The sequence below is a fragment of the Echinops telfairi genome, unplaced genomic scaffold, assembly GCF_000313985.2.
Source record: "Echinops telfairi isolate 266 unplaced genomic scaffold, ASM31398v2 ScPeMD7_2565;HRSCAF=3150, whole genome shotgun sequence".
NCBI lineage: Eukaryota > Metazoa > Chordata > Mammalia > Afrosoricida > Tenrecidae > Echinops > Echinops telfairi.
This window is the reverse complement of record NW_022106463.1, coordinates 7,113,735-7,132,232: the sequence shown is the minus strand read 5'-3', so window position 1 is coordinate 7,132,232 and position 18,498 is coordinate 7,113,735. Positions and strand designations below refer to the sequence as shown.

General features: G+C 52.5%; 1 protein-coding gene across 1 annotated transcript in view; it reads right to left on the bottom strand.

Moving 5' to 3' along the window:
* Positions 1 to 18,498, bottom strand: part of FLT1 (fms related receptor tyrosine kinase 1) — a 181,090-nt gene that overhangs the window by 160,332 nt on the left and 2,260 nt on the right. The window lies entirely within an intron of this gene.

Genomic DNA, 18,498 nt, shown 5'->3' with positions numbered 1-18,498 from the left:
AACCCCTAGCTACAAGGAACTTGACACTTGGTGGCCATCACTGGCCTTCCGTGACGAGGAAACTAGAATCTCATAAAGATGAGCAGCGGCACCCAGGCTACACTTTTTCACAGGAAAACCAAGGGAAGCAAAAGGCAAGCGAAATACGCCGGCGTCGGTCCTCAAGTGTTTTAGGCGCATGTGCGGGTCCAAACCAAACTCACTGCCATTGAGTTGGTTCCAATAGAGAGACCTTGTAAGACAGGGCAGAATGCTCTGGTGGGGTTCCCAAGCTGTAATTCTGTATTGGAGTAGAAGTCCTTGTCTAATGCCCTTAGAGTGGCCGGTGTTTCCAAACTACCGGCTGTGTGGTTGGCAGCCCAAGGGTAACCGCTAGGGCTCCTTCGTGTGTATTTCTCTGAGGCGGTTTACTATCGCCCCGGGAGCAAGGAGGATGCAGCTCACATGTATGTGAGACATGAGCCCCATCGTCTTGTGGGACCTTCAGGTCCATGCTCATTCAGCATCTCCAGGTGACAAGGCGGACCCGCACCACAGTGTTTCCATGTCATCTTTATGGCGGGGGGTGTGTGTGTTTCCTGGTGAGCCTTGTAAATATTTATAGACTTAGAAACCCTATGAGGGGCAGTTCTACTGCGTCCTACAGGGGCCCTATGCGCTGGACTCAACTCAAGAGCATTGGGTTAATCTTTATGGATTGACCTGCCGTCCAGGGCATCCTACCGCAGAGCTTTTGCGTGAGTTAAGACAACCTCCAGTCTTTCCGAGCTCTGAAGGGTGTACATGAACATCTGCATGGCTATCTGGACATCGACTGAGATTCAGCTCACAGACTCCCACTGCCTGCTGAACTGCCAAGGGTGGAGCTGCTGTAACTTTAACACTTCCTCTGGTCAGAGGGACAGGCCCCCAGACGGTCCACGCTTTGATCGCAGTCACGATGGTGAAGTGGTAGTGCCTCAAGACGGCTCTCCTATCTGTGTCTTTGTAGTTCCCACCAAGTGATTGGGCAAGACCGTGCAAACAGGGCATTGTACAGGGTGCTGAGGGAGGGACTGGTCTGCCTCACCACTCCTCTGAGTCAACGAGAGCCCTGGGGGCTTAGTGGGCAGCACACTGGGCTGCTAACTCTCCCAGGTCAGCAGTTGGAAGCCATCAGCTGCTCCCCGGGAGAGAGATGAGGCTTTCTCTTCCTGGAAAGGGCTATAGTCCTGGAAACCCACGGGGGCCGTTCTACCCTGTCCTATAGGTTCACGATGAGTCAGAATTGACTCGATGGCAGTGAGTTTTGGGGTTTTGGGGGCGGGGGGACATACAAGAGCCATCCAAGAAGCAGAAAGAAAGAAAATCCCGTGACCACCAAGAAAGAAGCTCCCTGTCTGAATGGCGGGAGGTTGCGGAGGCCCCGAGGGGGGCGCAGCGAGACCACTGGACAGAGCAGAGGAACCACACGGAGATCATGAGGCAGCATGGAGGCTCCCCAGTCCGCAGACCAAGGCAGAGGCCAAGGAGACTGTGAAGCTGAGGACCAGAGAGAGATGTGGCTGCTGGCTGGGAGAGGGGCTGCTGTGGAGGAAACACCGTGTCATCAGTGTTTTCCGACTGTGGTTTGCTCACTCCCCTAGTCACCCCTCCCTCACAGCCAGGAGCGTTGTCTGGGAGTTCTGTGTGGTCGTGGCCTCCGTGACGGAACCCAGCAGAGAAGGAGCGAGTGCCGGAGGGAAGGATGGTTGGTATCAGAATGGGGTGAGGAAAGAACTGGAGTGCGGAGGGCGGGTAGGACCTCTGCCTGGTGGCGATCCGTCTTGGGTTGGATTCTCCTCTCTTCTGGTGTCACCAGAGGAAGTCATGAGTGCCTTCCACACCATTTCCTCAGTTGCCTAGAAATCTGGTTGCAAAGAATTCATTTGACCCCCTTTCCCCTCCTCCCTCCCGCCCGGTGGACTGAGCGGTCATTGTTGGCATCGAAGCGGCTACAATGAGTCGTGGCAAACAGGTGTCCTCCTGTCATAGAAATTCGTATTTACCAAGAGACAACAAAAGGCTCCACGCAGACCCTGGGCAGGAGCCGTGTCACGCACGCCTTTGTTAGAAAATCTATTAAGATCAGGATGTGTGGGTGAAACAGCTGTACAAAACCAGCCCCAGGGCCCGACTCCTATTCAGTGCTGATGATCACACTGCTCTCTTTGGGACTAGATTGTCTTCATCACTTCCTTCTTCTCTCCAGCAGTGGGGCATACAGAGAATGGGGCTTTCTGACTCATGGACAAGAATTCCTTCTCTCCCTACACGCCAAGCTTCAGGTAGAAAGCAGGCTCTGCAAGGCCACCCCCCTCCCTCCCCGCAGTGGAGAAAACACTGTCTCTTCAGCGTTTTCCAACTCTGGTTTGTCAACTCCCCTAATAAACACATTAGGCAAAATGGAGTGTCCTCTTTGACTTCAGGAGGACAAATGAGTAGATGTCCACGTAAAAATACAGGTTCACTTTGCCCCCGAGTCCCAAGCCTGCGTGCTAGAGGGACAAGCAATCTGGTTAAAAGACGGCCGGTGCAATGTAAGGGGGCGTTTCTCCAAAGACGAGATGCCAACGGCCAATAAATCAAGCCAAACTCACCGCCATGAACTCGGCAGGGCCCTCCATGGGACAGAGTAGAGCTGCCTTGTGAGTTCCCGAGACCAAAACTCTCTGCAGGTGTAGGAAGTCTCTTCTCTATCCAGAGCAGCTGGTGGTTTCGAACTGCTGACCTTGCGTTGGGAACCCAACACCACCAGGGCTCCTCCAATGGCCAGCGAGCACCTGAAAAGGAGCTCAACACCGTGATCCACCAGGGAAACGCAAACTAGATGCCGTCTCACACTCATTAGGACAGCTAGCAGGAGCCCCGCTGATGCAGCGGTGGAAACTCGAGGCTGTTAACCGAGAGGCCAACGGTTCAAACCCCCCAGCTGCTCTATGGAGGAAAGAGGTGGCATTCGGCTTCTGTAGGGAAGACAGCCTGGGGAACCCCGCGGGGTAGTCCTGCCCCGTCCTGTAGGGCTGCTAGGAGTCAGGGTGTTGGGGAAGGTATGGGGAAATTGGCCCGGTCACACATGAATCCAGCCTGCCTGCCCCACACTCAGGAGAGCAGAGGGGAGTCTGTGCCCACACAAAGGCTCCTGGGAGGACGATCCCTCAATCGCCAGAACGTGGAAACACCCCAAACGCCCACCAACTCCACCGCTGGGTAAGCAACACGTGGTCTCCACACCATGGACTGTCGTTGGACAATGAACAAGTAATCAAGGACGGATTCCTGCTCCAACGTGGACGAGCTTTGATGTGTCAGTCGGAAGTCAGTGATCCGCAGAGAGCACATTGCGTGGTTTCCAGGAATCATGAGAAAAGGGGAAGAGGAACTAGCTGCTAATGAGTGGCGACTTTCTTTCTGGGGTGATGAAAAAGGGGCTGAAGTCAGACTGCGGTGATGAATGCGCGCCTGGGAGCCAGCCCAGGCCCACTGATTCACATCCTTCACAAGGGGCTGTGCGGTGGCTGGTGGGCGCCCCTAGGTGGTTCTGGCTCATAACGACCCACGAACAACAGAAGGAAACGCTACCGGGTCCTGTGCCATCCTTGCCACCGTTGCCACCGCCTGACCTGTGGTCACAGCCGCTATTTCTGTCAATCCACCTCCTTGAGGGGAAGGGCTTCCTCTTTGCCCCCGACCCTTCCTTTCCCAAGCACGATGCCCTTCCCTAAAGACGGGTCCCCAAAGCATTTGAATTCTACCTCAATAAAGCTGTTATCACCTTACGGCTGAAATCATCAGAGTTCTGTTAAACGTTTGGACGAGGGTTGGCTCCTACATACCCACAGGAGGAGGGGCTTTCAAAAAGCGAATGGGAAAATGGAAAAGAAAAGTCACAGAGTTTTCTCAGAAACATTTTGCAACACCCCCTCCCCCTGGGGTGGGGGGGCATCCATGTTAAACTTCACACTCCGGGCTTCTCTAAGGGGAAGCTGTAGTAGGCTTAGAGACATTGTTTTCCACTCCTGTGTGGTCACATCACACCAGGTAGGAAAGGTCTCATGAAATTATTTGCATCATACTTGCTATTTCCCCGAAGTTGCAACCTTTTCCATTTAGTCCAGTGCCAATTTCAAATCACTTCTAATTGTCCCTTTTGGATGTTAGCCATTTAAGTTGCCATTTTAACACATTGAGTGTTGCTTGGAAATGCGCCTTCAGCTCTATGAATAGATCCGATGGTGCTTACTCTTCAACTATTCACTATTGCTGTCTGAGATCAGAAGAGCTAGATGGTACCATCTGCTCTGCAAAGGGATCCTATTCGAAGGCCCTGGCAGTGTGGCGTCCTGGGGAGAGTGCACATGTGGAGCAGAACTCAAAACCATAAAAGAGACCACCAGCCTTACTGATCGGATCGAGACGGACAGAGCCAACAAAACCTTGGCCCTTAGTCACCCTTCAGGCCCAGGACTAGCCTGACCCCTGTGGCCCAATGTTCAACCGAACAGTAGACAGGTCTAGAAGGGGAACCGCAGCGCCAGGGAGGTACACACCCATCTGAGATCAAAAGGGCGGTATGAACCCAAGGACAAATGTGAGGAGGGTGAGGAGGGGAGAGGAATGAAAATAGGAAGTACAGGGAGGAAGTGGAGAAAGCAGTGCGACATTGAGGGATAGCCGGGGATGAAATGAAATAAGGCATGTGACCTACTGCTCTGTGCGTCCCCGCCACCCCCAACCCACAGCAAGGAGTTAAAGGGAAGTATGTCGCACTGATTTCTAATGGATATTCGTTTTCAACGAGGTTCTGAGGATGAGGGGTCTTTCAGATGCGACCCATCTGTGTTTGTTTTGGCAGGCTACGGTTTCTCGGCCACACATAATCCTATATGAGAAATTACCTCTTTGTCTAAATATAGATCCCCCGAGTTTCATGTTTCTCACACCTGAGTCTCAGACCGCGAGCCTTTGACGAAGGTTGTGAGAGGTTAATGAAACATATTTCAAAAGATGGAGAGTGTTTCATTTAAAGATGTCATGGACCACAGCTTAAATCAGAATCCTTTGGGCTGGTGGCAAGGGTTGGGGGAAAGGTGAGGAATGCGGCCACAGGGGAGACCAGGGGTGATTCGTAGGAGAGCTAGTCTGGTACATGATAAAGAATGAGATTCCAGCCTTCAGCGCTGGGCCTTGTAGTAGTTCTGCAAGCGTCTGGATCTGAAAACGTGGCGCTGTAAAAAGGCAAAACTCCCCGCTTTGCTTTGCATTCCTGCATCGACTGAAGACTACACTCCTCGCTTAGCCTTCCATTGGTGTACTCGTGGCACACTGAGCTAAGCACTGGGCATGCTCACCCAAAGGTCAGTGGTTTGAACCCACCAGCTGCTCCAGCTGTTGAGGCAGTCTACTTCTGTAAAGACGCCCGGTCTCAGAAACCCTAGGGAACAGTTCCACTCTGTCCTCTATGGGCGCTGTGGGCAAGACTCACGAGACGTAGGGAGTTGGTTGGATTTAAGACTTCCACGAAAAGCAAAAGACCAAGCTCACTGCCATCGAGTCGATTCCAGAACTGGCCCTGGGGTTTCTTTTAGACTGTAACCCTTCATAGGAGTTCAGAGTCTTATCGCTTCTCGGCCTTTTGACTAAGATCAAGTATAGGAGTAGAAAGTCTTAACTGTCTCCCACACAGCAGATGGTGATTGTGAACTCCTAACCTTGTGGTTAGCAGCCCAACAGTTACCCCATTCTGCCGCCGGTGCTCCTTAGCTCTTTCACGGAGAGTATTTTATTACATGCATGTCAGGCTCAATTCCAGGACGGCAAAGAAAGGTCAGAGAATCCATGTTCCCTCTGCCAACCGGGCAAATAAAAAGACAACTCACAGCCATCAAGGCCTATTTCCGCTCATAGGGTCCCTGGAGGACAGGGTCGAAGTGGCCCTGTGGGTTTGTTTCTGAGGCTGTCGCTCTTTCCTGCAGCCCACATGCTAAATGCTCCAGCAGTCGGCTGCTAACCAAAAGGTCCCAAGTTCGAGCCCCCTCCCCTCAGAGGCTCCCCGAGAGAAAGCCCTGGTGATCTTGCCCCCTTAAAGAGGACAGCTCAAGAAACCCTATGGGACAGCCCTGCCCTGTCACACAGGGTGACCTGAATCAGAATCGATGGCCCAGCATCCAAGAGCTGCCCTTGAGGCCCTGGGACTTTCGGCAGTAGCACCGGAGCTGGGGTCTCCCAGTTAGCCTGGATTTTAATTGAAGGTGCTTCTCCCCACCCTCACCCCACCCAACAATTGGCCTTAAATCAAGGAAGAGCATAAAGAATTAACGCTCACATCGTAAATGTGTTCTAGTTGATACCCCCTGCTTTTTCCTCGATTGCGTTGGTTCTCTGGTTTAGTCATTGTTGTTGGTCTTTCTTTCTTTTTTTTTGTGGTGGGAGGGGGGCGCGGGCGGGGGCGGGAACGGTTTCCAGTATGAGCGAGGCTATAGAGACAGTAACTGGATTAGGGCTTTATTGGGGGCGTGAGGGAAATGGGGAGCTAATAAGAACTACAAAGAGGTAAGAGAATGTTCGGAACTGATTGTAGAGATGAGTGCACAATTCTTTTTAATATGACTGAATTATGGAAGTGTGTGGTATGTGAACCATGTTGTCAATAACACGATATTAAAAAGACGAATCGAGGCACAACCCGCCCGGATTCACTTGTCCCTGTGGGTGTGGGAAATCGTTTTCCTGTTCTAACTGGGGCAGGGGCCAGGGCATACAGCAATTGGAGGGGAGGGGTGAGGAGAGAGAGAGCGCTGGGATTCTAGGCGCATGCGTGCTTGTGCTTTTGTGCGCCTCGGTACTAGGACCCGGGAGAACCAGGCTTGCGTGCCGCTACAGCTCGCGGTGCTGCGGTGCTGCACCTGGCCGGCAGAGCGCTGGGCAGACGAGGTGACTTCTGGCAGTTCCACAAATGTGTCCTTTAGAGTAACTGTCACCTGGTCTGCTGTGACGGAGAATGTGCGCTGTGGACCTCATGCTTATTCTGAATGTGGAGTGGTGCCTGGGGTCGCAGTGGGCTGGCAGTTCTGCAGGAGAAAGAGGAGCTGTCCACTCCTGTATAGACTTACTGCCTTGGAACGCAGCAGGGTCGCCTCAATGGCAATGCGTCTGTTTTTTCCCTTCCCAGAAGCCTCGGTGGCGTAGTGGTTACTTACTGGGCTGTGATCAGAAGGGTCAACAATACCACCCCCAGCCGCTTGGTGGGAGAAAGAGGAGACTTTCTATGCCGTACAGAGTGACCGTCTCCAAGGCTCACAGGGCACAGGTCTAGCCTGTCCTGTGGGGTGGCTCCGGGTCAGCATCTACTCGCAGGCTGTGTGTCTGGTTTCTCCCGAGGAGCTGGGGGTGGTCTCGAACTTCAGACCTTACATTGAGCAGCCCAACGAGTGACCACGCCTGCTGCCAGGGGTCCTTCACGGATGGGAGGCTTCCTCTTTCCATTGTCGGGCAACAAATCCACGGAAGGCCTTTGCTGGCCCCTGGCCCAGAGAACACCGCATGGTCACAGTCAGCCACCCAGAAGTCATGACCACGTGGGAGCAGTCTTCAGCCACAGATACATCACTTGCTTCACCTTGAAACCCAGGAGCTCTTCCCTCGCTGCCGTTGCATTTGTTTAGACCGTAGGCTTTGTAGAAGAAGATGCTAGACACACTGCCACTGCTGTCCACTGAGTCCAGGCCGACTCACAGCCACCCGGAGGCAGCAACAGAACAACCCCTGTGGGTTTCCGAGGGGGAGTGGAAAGCCCTGCCTGCCCGCCTTCCTCCTGAGGAGCGGCTGGTGGCTTCGAGCTGATGTCCTTGGGGATGGACAGCTGCCCGATGCGTAACCACTGAGCTACCCGGGTCCTTTAAGCTTGGTGAACGTGGGGCAAAGATCTGTGCGGTTGAAAATGTTTTCCAGGAAAAAAGACCAAGGGGGACGACATTGACCTTACTCCTGTAGCAGTTTACAGGGGTGTGTGTCTTTGGCATCATGCTGGGGCTCACTTGGCATCCTCTTGGGGTCGGGGGAGTCGGGAGTAGCCAGGGTGCATCCACTTTATCAGCAGGCCTGTCATCGCACGCCTACCGTCCCAGTGACCTAAACCCAGGTCCAGCTTCCTGTGTGCCATCCCGGTTGGGAGGGCTCAGTAGGGAAAAGTCTCCCTCCCACCACCCGGAAGCCACCTTTCCCTCCCCAAATGCCCCACCTCCCACCCGACCGACTGCTCTGCTGTGGAAGCCGCTCCCAGAGCCAGCCTGCCATGCACAGAGCTCAGGGCTCGCTCGTGGACGCGACACAAGACTTCATTCCGACTGGCCGTCAGAGGGAGGACAGCAGGACGGACTTTCTTCACGTGGGAAAAATGCCAAGGAAGGTGTGGTTTGGGCGCAGGGCTAGGGCTCCCCCGTTCTCCCCATCAATAGCAGGATACGTGTGACTTGCCCAGTGCACTCCCCACTGGCCGCTGCTCTCCCTCAGGACGATTCTGGAGGCTGACAGGGGACCGACCCCGCCATGCTCTCTTCTAGAATGAATCACCATCGTCCTCCCAGCCCCCAGCGGACACACAGGTCCTTCCCTATCGAGACAGAGGCATTGTCAAGGCATGAAGACCCCTCACAGGAGCCAGGTTTTCCCAATTTGAGGCCGGTACAAAGAGTTTGTCGGGGAATTCCATGATCTTAACCTTCCTTTCTGGGTTTTCCACTGAAGGCCCTTGGGAGAAGCTGGACTTCAATACGCACACACGGATGCATACATGCATGCCTGTGAAATGGGCAAGATGAAATATAGAACACTTGGCTTCACAGAGGTGGTGGAGGCTTGATGAAGTTGCTCGTCATTTACTCCTGAGCTCGGCCTCTTTGGAGCCCCAGGGGAGTGTGGGTCTGCCAGGGACAGAGCCCTTTGGATAAAGAGCTGCATGATGACGGGGGTGGGGTGGGTGGGGGAGGAGGAGGAGGAGGAAGAGGAACAGGAGAGCCAAAGGCTCCGCTCTCCTGAACATCAGCTTTCTAATCTCTCTGTTCTCTCAGCACTCTGCCATCGAGTGGACGTTGAGTGGGCTCAGTCACCCCGTAGGACAGCGTAGACCTGCCCTCTCTGGGTTTCCCAGACCGTAACCCCTCTTTATAGGTGCAGAAAGCCCCCTCTTTCTCCAGCTGGTGGCTCCACCCTGCTGCCCTCGTGGCCTGCAGCATCACCTGTAACCCTCTTCACCCCCAGAGTGAGGCTGACATATTTCAGGTCTGCCTGGCAGGGCCCCTCTGGGTTTCGTTTTTTGGGTGAAGTGAACAGGGATTCGCCTGGAAATAAGATCCACAAACACAGTCTATTGTTCTGTGATGCTGCCTTATAACTCTGCACGGCCGACTTGAGATGCGTTCTACCCAAATCCTTGTTTCCACTCTCAGGACAGTGTACTCTGTCTTACAGGGTTACTGTGTGTGGGAATTGCCTTGCCAGCCCATCACCATGACAACGAGAACCGCACCCAAACTCCAGACTCACTGCCACCCTGTCGATTCCAACTCACAACGACAGGAAAGGGCAGGGTGGGACTACCCGTGTGGGTTCCTGAGACTGGAACACTTTAGAAAGCCTCGTCTTCCTTCCACAGAGGGGCTGGTGGTTTTGAACTGCTGACCTTGTTTGTCGTTAGGAACCCAGCATGTAACCCACTACACCACCCAGGCTCCTCAGGACAATGACAACTTGCAGTTCCAGTTCATGGCAAACTCGTGTGTCACAAAGTTCACAGAGCCGCCTCGGAAGTTCTAGGAAGCGGTTCTGCCCTGTCCCACAGCGTCGTGTCGCTGCGAGTCAGAATCCACCTGACAACACACAGCAAGCAACATGGGTAGCACGGAGGATTCCCCTGGGAGTGCTGGGGGTAGGTGCTAGACCACGGACGGAACGGTGTGTTTTTCCGACCCACACAGAGGCACCACAGAATGAAGACCTGGCCATTGACTCCGCTGGAAACTCTCTCACACACACACACACACACACACACACACACACACGCTCGCCAAGAGTCACTTTCAACTGTTATCCCTTTTCTAGCTGTGTCCCAGAGTGAGCCTCTGAGTCTTGCAGGCTGCTCACCACCAGGTGGGAAGTTCAAGGACGCCCAGCAGCACCGCCAGAGAAAGGGCTGACGATCCCCATTGGAAAGAATCAGTCCCCGTCACACAGGAGGCCATGGCTTGCGGCTGGCTAAGGAGTGGGGAGCACACCAAGGCTCTCATCCCAGGATTCTTCCTACTCAATCCTGGGACACACGGGACCCGCGGGAGCATCTGCAGCCAAGACTTTAGCTGTGAACTCTGGGGGCACCACTGCCTCAACGCTGGCTGAGCCTGCTCCAGACAGAGCAGCGTGTGGACAGTCTTAGCCAGCCCTTGTGGCCGGGGTCCACGCCCAGCAGCAGGGGAGTCTGTGGCTGGCTGTGTGTTTGGCTCTCAAAGTTGAGGGTCACAGCTGATGTCCTCCTTGTGGCCACTCCTCCCCAGAACGGAGGCCCTCTGGTTGCTGTGAAGTTGGCTCCGATTTGTGGCGTGGCCACGTGGGCCAAAGAAGAAGCCCGTGCCCGCTTCAAGGGGTTTCCCATGATGGGTGCTTTCAGAAGTCGAGCACTGGGCCTCTCTTCTGCGGTGCCTCCAGAGGGACTTTAATCACCAGCCCCTCTCTCAGGTGGCAGCAGGGTGCATTGGCCACTTGCATTACCTTGTGATTATAGGCTCATCCATTCTCTCATTCAAACATCCCAACACTTGCGGGCAAAGGACAGACCAGACCAGCCACGCAGCTAAGTTTTAAGACCATACAGAAAACTGAGACAAGATCTTCCTTCCCAGAGGAAGACACAGACATATCAGCAAATGCTGGCAGTGTTTGGGGGGCTTGAGGGGTGGGGGGGGAAGTCCTGGGGTCGTTGAGTGGGTCTCAACTCATAGAGGAAGACTGGAGCATGACTGAGGCCTGAGCCATCTTTATAAGCACCTCTCAAGTATAGCAGCTGCCCACACCCCACCCCTACCCCAAACTCACTGCCACTGAATCGTTCTTGACCCAAAAGGGCAGAACCGAGCTGCGTATGGGGGGAACTCTTTGTGGGGATAGAAAGCCTCCTCTTTCTCCCGCACAGCAGCTGGTTGGTTTCCAACCTCTGACCTGTGGTTAGCAGCCCAACGCATAGCCCACTCTGCCTCCCTGTTAGGGTGCGTCTTCAGGCCACCATGCGGTCCCACATGAAGACCACAGCATTTCAAGAGACGGTTCCCTGCAAACACTCAGCCTTCAACCAACTCTCTCAGTGCACAGCCCACTGCCCACAGGTGGGTCCCCAGTCACTAAGACCTTCAGCAATCAAAATTTGGATCGTCTTAATTTTAAAATAAGAGTCGTGGTTAGGCGTTGAGCTGCTAACCTCATGGTCAGCAGTCTGAAACCACCCTTCGCTCCTCGGGACAGAGATGGGGCGGTCTCCTCATCCTGTACAGAGTTCAGTCTTGGAAACCCACGGGAGCCGTTACGTCCCCGTGGATGGGGGTCCTCTCGATGACAGTGGGTCGGTGACATAATGGTTCACTGCTCAGTTGCTAACCAAAACGTTGTCCGTTTGAACACAGCCCTCACCCCCACCCCACCCCCACCCCCACCCCCGCCGTGGGACCGCCGTGGGATCTATCCCAAGCCATAGAGACCCAGCAGGACAGACCCCTGCCCCTGTGGGGTTCTGAGCTTGCAACTCTTTACAGAAACAGACAGCCTCATCTTTCTCCCGCAAGTGGTGGGTGGGTTCGAATCACCAGCTTTCCCATTAACAGCCCAAAGTAACCTGCTCTGCCATCAGCGTCTCCCCCCCCCCCCACTGGCAGAAAACCTGGTCCCTCGCTTCTGGAAACAGAGCCTTACAGGAAGTTGTACTCTGCCTCCAGGGGGTGCTGAGTGTGAGAATCGACACAACAGGGGTTTTAGGGCCCCTTAAAAATCACTGCCAAAGAGTAGATACTCACAGCGGCCCTGTAGGATAAAAGTAGAACTGCCCGAGACTACATCTTGACTGGGACAGAAAGCTTCATCTCTCTCCCTCGGAGCGGCTGCTGGTGGTTTCAAACTACTGACCTTGCAGTTAGCAGATCAACTTGTAACCACTAGGCTGCCAGGGCTCCGCTTTAAGGTGCCTGATGGGTGCAAAATGATTTGCCCACGAGCCTTAAAGGTTGCAGGTTCAAACTCAAACTGTGGTGTTGTAGAAGATCTTGCTTTCACCAAGAAAGCCTGTTTGGAAGAGTCAGCCGGAGTTCGAAGGAAATGCCAGCCCTGCGGCAATGCCATTCGACAGCTGCAGGAGCGTCCCTCTGTGCGGAGCCGGAGCTGGGGAAACCGAGGACAATATGGGATCTGCGCGCAGGCTCTGTGAGGGGCCGTCTTGCCCCTCCAAGGTGTGAATGTCTGTGAAGTCTCACCAGGAGCACGCATGGCACCCAGGGAAGGGGCAGGAACCCACACTGGCTTCTGGAGCTCAAGGTTTACCAAGACTGATGGGAAATCCTCAGGAATTCTTGACTGCTCCCCACATCCGGCCCAGCAGCAATGCAGGAAACGGAGTGTACTCTCTTCAGCAGCCTCAATGGAACCATTTCCTTAATGAACCGCCCCCTGCAGCAGACAGCTCCGCCAGCGCTTTCCTCCCAAGCCCTCCCCTGATGACCCCAGGCTCCCCAGTTCCTTTCCTACCCTCAAGCTGATATTTTCTTTTCTTTTCTTTTTTTAAATCATTTTATTAGGGGCTCATACAACTCTTATCACAATCCATACACACATCAGTTGTGTAAAGCGCATTTGTACGTTCATTGCCCTCATCATTCTCAAAACATTTCCTCTCCACTTAAACCCCAGGCATTAGGTCCTCATTTTTCCCCAACGGGTTTATTGGCATATAGTTCATGCACAGTGCAATTCATTGGTTTATATGAAAAAGAGGTGTGCCATTAGCACTACAATCAATCTTAGAATATTTTCTTCATTCTTGTACCTATTATGCGTAGGTCCTCATTACCCTTCAACCTCTCCTGCCATAACCCTAAGGAACTGTGTCTCTATGGATTTACGTAGCCTGGATTTCATATAAAGGAAATCATACCAAAACTCCCAACAACGAGAAAAAAAAAAAACATAGAAAAACCTCAGTCCAAGAAAAAGCAGAAGCTAAAAGAAATGAGAACAAAGTAACAATGGATCAAAAGGGAAAACAAATGAAAAGATGTTAAAATTTTAACCTAACTGCATCACCATTCATCCACTCCCCAATGTACTCTGCCTGTGGTTAATTCACTGGTTAACAGCCCGAAGGAACCCAACGGAAGCGTAATCCATGGGGGTGGGGAGTTCTAATGGGTTTTGGACTGTTACTGCCCTCCATTGCCTTCTGCAAACAAAGTGCTCAGAATTTAAGCTCTAATGCAGTTCCCTCCTCTGATCTTGGATTATTATTTCAAGCCTTGGATCACATGGGCTAGTGTGTTCCTTCCTCCTCCTGTGCAGACTTAGCTAACACCCCACTTAGATAGCTGCCTGTGTTAAGACAAGCTTTTAAGATCACAGATGCTGATGCTTTCTGATAGCCAGGATGTGATTTCTTCACCACACGTTGCTATAGAACCCCTATCTTTAATTACCACTTCATGAGGGCAACATCAAGCTGATGTTTTAAAGAACAAGCTCCACGCTCACTGCCATCGGATCGATCCTGCCTCAGCTCGACCTCATAGGACAGAGTAGAACTAGCCCTGTGGGTTTCCCAGGCTGTGAATCTTCATGGGAACCGAACGCTTCTTCTTTCTCCCAGGGAGCAGCTGGTGGCTTCAACGTGCTGACCTTATGGTGTGTAGCCTCACATGTAACTCACTATGCCATCTGACATAAACCCGGTCATGTAACATGTGAGGAATCTCCAGGATCCCGGAAAGCAACTGTCAGGAGACTGTGTCTGCAGCCTCTGTAGGCCACTGGGGAGGAATAGGGCGTTCTGTTCTGTGTGGTTTCTTAAACCCAAAACAACAGATGTTTTTCTGCTTCTAACTACTGGTGGCGGCTGGTGTGTGCTGTCCAGTTGGTTCCGACTCACGGATCTTATAGGACTGAGCAGAAGGGTCCCGTAGGTGGACATGCTATGAAGAGGGGCCAGTCCTCGGAGAAGGACATAATACGTGCGAAAGTATCTGAGCAGCAAAGGAGAGGAAGACCCTCGACCAGATGGATCGACACAGTGGCTGCAACAATGGGTCAAACACAGTAACGGTGATGCGGACGGTGCGGAACCAGGCAGTGTTTTGTTCTGTTGTGCTTGTGGCTGCGGGGCATTGAAACGGTCTCAACGGCCCCCAACCACAATAGCAATCTTTACAAGACTCCATCGACAGGCCTTTTCTGCCCCCAGAGCCAGTGGGTAGTTGGGACTCCTGATCTTTGGATTCACAGCCGAGCAATTCCCCACTGCATCACCACGGCTTCGTAACTACTCACAGGGATATATACATTTGTTCCTTGTAAAAAAGCGTCTCTCTCTTTCTCTAAAACCTGGTGTTATTTCAAATTACCTTCTACCCTACCATGACAAATACACTAGAAAGTTAATGATATTCACTTGATATCCCAAAGGTACTCCTAACTTTGCCACCGCAAGAGCCTGATGCACGAGGTTGTGGTTGACCGAGAGAGAGCAAGCTTTCCAGTTAAATTCCCGGCACCAAGACAAGCTCTCCCTCCACCCAGCTCAGTGCACAGCACAACACGAAACATGACAAGAGCATCTAGCCTGTCTCGATACTTGCTTATGGTGACAAACCCAGATGCTGAACTCCCCAAGACAATGTCCACAACAGCCGTCATGTTAGTGTCTAGCTGGCAAACCCAAACTCACAGCCACGGAGTCAATTCTGACTCGAGCTGACCCTATGGGGCAGGGCAGAAACAGCCCCTGTGGGTTTCTGAGAACGTAACTCTTTATAGTGTTGAACTGCTGGCCTTCTGGTTAGCAGCCCAGTGAGTAAACACCATGCCACTAGGACAGGTCTTCTTTAAGGACTTGAACTTTGGGGGGAGGGGGTGGGAAGGGGGGAACAGTTTATATAAAACTTTATTTTTTTTCCTTTTTTTTTTTTAGTAAAGCACTCTCAACTTTCATTTTATATACCTTCTAAGTAGGTTCAGAGGTGTCTTGCTAACTTTGGGAAATACAGAAGAAGGGGATTGTTTGGATTTGTTTCTTACATAAAGTAGGTGCAAAGTTAAACGAAATGTCAATAATTTAGTACTCCCCTCCCCAAACCCAGAACTCTTTAAAGTTCTTTTTAAATCAAATGAATCCAGTGCCTTGGAATGGAATCCAGCTAGACCTGCCCGTGTGGGTTTCCAAAGCTTCATCCTTAGGGGAGCCAATGCCTCTATCTTTCTGTGGGGGGCAGGCCGTAGATTTGAACTGCTGACCTCTAGGCTAGCAGCTGAGTGCTTCACCTTTGCACCACCAGGGCCTTGAAATTCAATCATCTATCCTAACTTCTGAAAAAGAAAACTCTCCCGGGCCACTAGAAAGGACACTGGGTCGCTGATCGCAGAATAATGTTGAGGAAAGAAAGCTAACAAGGAACTGAGCTCTCGGCGCTCCATTTTGATAAAGGAAACATTGAGCCGTGCAGAATCCATCGGCAACGTGATGAATATTGCTATTGGGAAGTTACGCAGACTGCCAACGCGGGGAAATACGGACCATCTCCAATCAGCAATTGAAAAATAAAATAACGTGGAAAAGTGTGACTTCATCAGCCTTTGCACAGATCTGCTGAAAATGGCTCTTGGGAGAGAAGGGGTTCACTGTTCCAAATGGGTGCTCTCTGGGGCACACTTTTAATGTGACTGCTGATGTGAACTTCCCTCAGAAATCCACAGCCTACAGATTGCTTAGTTATACCAATAAACTGGGTATGACAACAGACAGAAAATAGTGTGTGTGTGTGTGTGTGTGTGTGTCCTCCGGCTCTACTGAGGGGCATGTCACTTTTAAAGTAAGAAAAATGAGACGTTGGTGTGGAGGGTGGGGGGTATGCAGGACTGCTGGCAGTCTGCATAGAGGACGAGACTGATGGAGAGAGAGGGTTTGGAAGGATCTGAATTATTGGCATGTTTTTACATTTTTCCCAGGCTATCTCACTCCCTTCCACTCATAGGTATTCTGGGTATAGCCTGTAGGACTGGGCGAAACTTCCTCTCCAGGAATTTACAATAGAAAACCTCATTTCTTTCTCCTAGCAGCGGCTGGTGGCTTTTGACTGCTGCCCTTGTAGTTAGCCACCCAACTCGTAACCACTAATCGACCAGTGCTCCTGCCCAGGGCATCTGGAAGAATGTCCGTCCACTCTTTATAGGGATCATCCTTTATTAGTATTCCTGAATCTGGGGGTCGTTTCACACCTCGGGGTGTCCCGCTAGATAGAGTGCGCACAGGCACACGATCTTTAAAACGCACAAAGATGCTAACGCGTTTTTAGGATTTAGCGCGCAGAGAGGAGGTCCCCCAAAAGGCGGCCCGCAGACCCTTATGGTCCAATGGACGGAGGCTGGGCTCTTCTTTAGACCCACTTCTCTAGGGAGGCAGCCCTCCCCCAGTCTGCACGCCGCAGGCAAAGCAGAGGTGACTAACGTTTGGCTACGCCCGATGCATTCCGTAGCCGGCCTTGGCCGCCCAGAAACCGCGGCGGACTTGCAAAGGCAGACTTGGCGATGCCCCCTCCCCCAGGATATCACCTGGGAGGTGGAGGGTCCCCTGGCTGCCGGAAACTCACACACACACACACACACACACACGCGCGCATTTTACTGAATCACAAAAGCACGCCGAGATTTCTTTGAAATCTCGCCCCCACTTAAGTCAAAAAAGAACCAAGTCGAAAGCCCAAGCGGCGCCCACCCACGTTTTGGTTAAACTTCTGCCGCTTCCCAACAGAACAACAGGTACATCACTGAAGTCAACCACCTTTTCCCTTTTTTGGAGACTGAACATTGTCGGTAGAACACGTTTAAAGTTGAGTGAATAAAGATGGGACACGAGAACGACAGCATCCGCCTTTCGAGAATGAGGGCAAGACTACTTTTGTAAAACCATCATCACAAAGAGAAAATAGAAATGCATTTCCCGGAGTCGACATAGAACCTCCAGGGAAGAAAGAAATCAATAGCACAAAAAAAAATTTTTTTTCTTAAAAAAAAAATCAGTAATTTCCTAGACAAGCATAGTTTTCACTTTATTCTGCGAAGCAGGGAAATCAAGAAAACATGCTTCCCTCATGCCCGCTCCGGAATTCACATGAATTTTACCTTTACCTGCGGGAGGTAACTTGGGCAAATTATTGGAATCCTTCGCAATTCCATTTCGGTGTGCTTCAGAACAAAACGCATGCTGGGACTCAGAAAGGACAATGCTTCAGTTCATATCTCTGGCAAGACGTCACCCTGGACGCAGTTTCCCGGTTTTATGGGGATCAGTTGAAACGATTCTTTTGAGAACCAATATTGAACGGTTACTCCTCGGAAACCCTCCGGGGCCGTTCGACGCCATCCCCTTTACAGGCTCGCTTCGAGTCGCCACGCTCCCCGCCACCAGCCGTCTAGGCTTGCGCATAGAGTCGCCAAGAGTCGGAACCGACTGGATGGAAACCGATCAACAACGACTGCTTTTACAAGTTTTGTTTCTGTTTGCGTTCGTTTGTTTTTCTAAATACGCTTAACTCTACTGATTTTCCTGGTGGGAAACGTGGCAAGAATTGATGGTTTTTTCCTTTGACGTTATTGGGTTTTAACGTTTCTGAGATGCTTACAAAAAGGCGCTTGTGCCATCTGACTGCGCCCAGGGGACTGGGGACCAGCAGACAGTGGAGGCGAGTGCGGGTTCCTAAATCTCCTAGAGCGCTGACCGCTAGGCGAGGCGACCTCCGCGCGAACGGCTCGCGGTCTCTGCGCTCCCAGGCTCCGATGGTTCTTGGGGTCGCCTGGCCTGACCGCCTCTGCTACGGAGCGGACCGCAGTTTGGGGTCCAGTTTACCCGCCCCTCCTGGGCACGCAATTCCGGAGCCTAACGGACTCTCGGTCTCTGCAGCCCTGGCCACGCACTTGGGCGACTTTACGGCACCGCGCGTCCTCAGGTTCCAGGCAGCGACTTTACTGACCAGCTGCGCGCAGCGCGCTCGGCGCGGCGGTGGCTAGGAGAGGCACTGTCCTGGGTTCCCAGGGCCCGCGGGCTCAGGGCTCGCAGGGGGGCGAGGGGCGGCAGCGCGTGTTCGCTCCTGGGGTCCTCTTGGACCCCGCTGGCGACGCTCCTGCTCCAAGTCGGCTCCGCCTTCCTTCTCTACAGGCTGCAGTCCTGGGCGATACCGGCCCCGCAGCTCC